Here is a 4,695-nt window from a genome sequence, read left to right as displayed (position 1 = left end):
TTATGCTAGTTTTCTACTGTGATGATTCATCTAAATTATAGTTACAAATGCATGCTGATGCTGGTAATCGATCTTTATATGTTCAAGAATGAACTTCAACTTCAAATTAAGCTGGAACTCGATCGACATGCCAAAAACTGTACAAATTAATAGTAAAAACATTAATCCCTTCTGGATGGATACTCTCAAACTTTTAATATATAATGTAATTCTGGGCACTGCTGCTCCTACATTCTGTGGGGCTGCTGCAATTCGGGAAACTAACTTGCAGAAAATGTTGATGCTTCACTATGGTTCTAATGAACGTTTTTGACGTTGAATGGGTTCTATTATATATTGGGTGTCAATGTATTTATACACGTACCAGTATAATATATAATGTATTCTATCTATACATTTGAATTACAAGAGGAACATAAAAAGTAAACAAACAGATGATGCTATCTAGTATCTACATCATCACATCAACTTCAAGAGTTGGAAGTGGAAGAGGACTCTTTCTACTGCAGAATGCCTGTGACAGCTTGTGTGTGTGTGTGTGTGTGTGTGTGTGTGTGTATATATATATATATATATATTAATCATCGTATTCTTGAGTTTTTTAAGGTAGTCTTCTTTTAATTCAGGATTTTCAATTTTTGAAATTAAAGTAATTAGCAAATTTTCTTGTTCTTCAGTTTTTGTGAGAACATTGCAAGTTTTAACATTTTTGCAGCAAGAATCATTACAAGCAATTTTGAAATCATTATCATAAAATTCACTGGCAGAATGGTAGTCAGAGTCACTTGAGGTTGTTAAAAAATCATAGTCAGATGAATCAGAAGAATTTATTGATTGTAGGATTCTAAAAAGATTTTCTTTTTCATTGTCATCAATTTTCAAAGCATTAATTTCTTTCTTTAATTTTCTGGGTGGTTCTAGGCACTTGTCAGCAAAATGTCCTAATTTTTCACAATTAAAGCATTTTCCTTTGGAAAATATTTATCAAATTTTGAGTTAGTTCGCTTTGAGCTTCCTACTGCCTTTTGGCATAGGAAAAAACACATTGTTTCTTTACCTTATATTAAATTTTTTTTCTGAAAATAAAATTTCCACTAAAGTTAGGCCTATTCAGATGAATACTGATACTTTAGATTTTTGTCAAAAAGAAATTGCTGATTTACTTGATAAAGGAATCATTTGAAAGAGTAAGTCTCATTCAATTCCTTTAGTCATTTTACCATTGTTTACATTGATGATGTTCTGATTTATTCGAAATCCGTTGATGAACACTGGAAACATTTGAATTCGTTTCTAGAAACAGTTAAACATAATGGACTTGTTGTCTCTGCTAAAAAGATCAAGTTTTTCCAAACCAAAATTAGATTCTTTGGTTTTGACATTTCTGAAGGATGAATACGACCTATTGATAGAACTATTCAATTTGCTTATAAATTTCCTGATGTTATAACTAATAAAACCCAGCTCCAAAGATATATATATATATATATATATATATCCAAAACACTAATGCAACATGTTTATGCAATTTCATTGAAGCGCGACAGGTTCTGATGTAGTGGATGATTGATTTCACTTTCAAGCTTTTCTAAGTTATGAAATTCAGAAATTGAGGAATAGGAAACTAATTAAAGAAAGGGTATTGTGCAAAAGCAACTCCAATCCCTTTTAAATTTTTAATTGTGAGCTATATATGCATGCGATTGACATGACTCCTTGGACAATAATTTTAAGTGCGTAAATAAAAGTTTGGAAAAATTACTCTTTGCTCTCATAAATTATAACGCTTTGACACTTTTTTCTTATGAACTGTTAACTGTACTGCTTTGTCCTTATGAACTATCATTTTGTGTCCAAAATCCCCTTTCGCCAGTCAAAGCCGTTAACTTAGACGGTCAATCCGTTACTTTGCGTCACTTTGCCCTTATAAACTACAATGCATTGTCACTTTGATCGTCTGAGTTAACGGCTTTGACTGACGGAAGAGAGTTTTTGGCACAAAATGATAGTTCATAGGACAAAGTAGTACAGTTGACAGTTCATAAAAAAAAAGTGTCAAAGTGTTATAGTTCATAACATCATGTAGGCAAAAAATAATTTCCCTTAAAAGTTTTTCTCCCTCATCTTTCCAGCCGAGAAAACGACAACATATTATATATTAACTTCATTAATATACCTAGTCATGTCATCTTCTTAATTGGTTGTCTGTCTTTGTAGGCAATAAAGTAAGGTGAATGAGGACTATAAATACAAGTTAGGCCATTACTTGGACTTGGACACCCCAATAATAGATGGATTGACATCACGGTGGTATAGCCATCTGATTCATCTCCCTTTTTTCTCCCTACTATTCAGTAATTTCATGCTTCTGTCAGCAGACACACATTCTCTCATTGGTTGAAATGAATCACCCTTTCTTCCTTTCACTTCTTTTCGTCAGCACACGCACCATTTTCCTAACTTTTTAACTTTCAGAAAGAAAAATATATAGACTATACTCTAGTGGTTGCCGCTTCTTGTTTCCTTTTTATTGGTGGGGACTTAAAAAAATATTTTTCTTGCTTTTAATACCATTGGCGAATTGACCATGAACAAATTTTCTAATAATTGACGCGGTGACGTAGAGATGGAGACTAGAATAAGCTACTAGCTTGTTGGTGGATGAAGAAATTTATGACCTAACTCATGTCATCAAATTGGTTTAATAAGAGAGCGTTGTTTATTCTTTATAAACATGCTCAAAATCTTGTCTACAGGCAATGTGAAACTATTTTTCAACACCCTTCCTCACGTGCATGCCGGTAGTTTTCTGATTCTTATCATAGAGTAAGTAGTGTAGGCCCCTATTTGTCCTGTGATAGGCTTTAATGCCATGAAAAAATTCGTAGGCCTAACTCATCTCATAAAACCTGTTCAATAAAAGAGGGTTGCCCATTCCTTATAAATATGCCTAAGATCTTGTCCACAAGTAATGTGAGATAATTCCTCAACACCCTCCCTCAAGTGTAGGCTAGCATTTTTCCTGATCATTGTCACGGGATAAGTAGTGTGGACCTTCATTTATCCTGTGGTAGGCTCTGATACCATAAAAAAATTTATTGGCCTAACTTATCTTATAAAACCGTGACAAAGACCGAAAAAAATACCGGCCTGCAAGTGAGGGAGGATGTTAATGAATGATCACACATTACCTGTGGACAAGATCTTGGGCATGCTTATAAGAAATGAGCAATTCTCTTTTATTAAACCGATTTTATGAGATGAATTTAACCCACAAATTTTTTCGATGGATACTCTTAGTTCCACAAGATTTGATACATGAGCAATATAATATAAAATGGCCTTTAATATTTGTATATTGTCGACATGATATGATATGAACAATTTGCAGTCCACTTGCTTTTAAAACGATTGGTGAATTGACTAGGTATAAAATTTTCCAATTACGTAGTGACATAGAGATGGGTCCATACCCGTCCTTTAAAAGCCTTAATTATCTGAAAAAAGTAATTAAAAAGATAAACGAGCTAATTAATTAAATTTGCATGGTTAAGGTCTATTTTTATTCTCACAAGTCACAACTAAAGTTGCATGACATATATATAACTGAGTTGTTTAAGCATATATGGCATAGGAAAGAAAACTTTTTGGGGCAACACAAACTTAGTTTTGGGGGTTTTGATTAAAAAAATTATACTTTAAGCCTTTAAGGGGTCTTAAAACTTCGTACAAATCTAGACTTGCCCACTAGACAGCTGTTCTAAAGCTACGTGTAATGGCAAACAAAACAATAATAATAATAAAAAATTTCAGCCTAGGTGGTTCACCTATAAAAACATCTTTATAAGAGAATGTCCGGTAATGTTTCTTTTTTACTTTATCAACTACTTTTTCAATACAAACTCTACTAATTTTTCTATTTAATTCCTTTTTTATTTTTTTATTTTTATTTTTTTCTTAAACCACCAAAACCAAGAGAGAGAAATGATTGTAGCCAAAAAAGAAAGGAAGAGAAGAGCTTTATTTAAAAAAAAAATACCTAAGCTAAAGTGCTTGTCTAAAAGTAGCTTTTAGATTACGAGGAGACATGCTGCTTGACAAGAACAGATAGAATTCATTCTTTTTTAACTATTTACATAGTAAAAAATATTATCTGACTTATCAGACTCTTATATTTGTGTCCATCTCGCCAGTAATTTCATCTTTTTTTTTTTATATGTCCGCACAAAAAAGGGAGAAAGATTTGAACTAGTGACCTCCGTTTTATTAAGTGTGGTCTCAATCGATTGAGTTACCTCTCGGAAACGGTAATCCCTTCTTTTTGTTTTGTATGACAATACAAAAAACATAAAATAATATTTATAAAGTATTTCAAACTTATTATATCCTTAAGCATTAAGCAAGCTTCGCTTGTGTTCATGTCCTAAGTCCTACCACTTCTAAACCTTTTTTTTTTTTTTGGGTGCAAGTACAGAAAAAAAAAAACATGTCCTATAGTTATTTCATTGAAGAGAAGAAACTAGCACGAGAGGAGCTCGAGAATATGACATGGCTTCTTCTGATTGGACTTAAATAACCAGGAAAGAGAGCGATTGACTTTAAACACGTATTACTTTCTTAGTCGCCTTTGGCATGTGGCCGTTGCTCTTCTACTTCTCTTCCTCCACCATTAAGGCTCTCACCAACTGCTCTCTC

This window comes from Corylus avellana, chromosome 2, assembly GCF_965113065.1.
Source record: "Corylus avellana chromosome 2, dhCorAvel1.hap1.2, whole genome shotgun sequence".
In the NCBI taxonomy this organism is placed as follows: domain Eukaryota; kingdom Viridiplantae; phylum Streptophyta; class Magnoliopsida; order Fagales; family Betulaceae; genus Corylus; species Corylus avellana.
The sequence above is the reverse complement of the archived record's forward strand: the minus strand, read 5'-3'. Positions refer to the sequence as shown.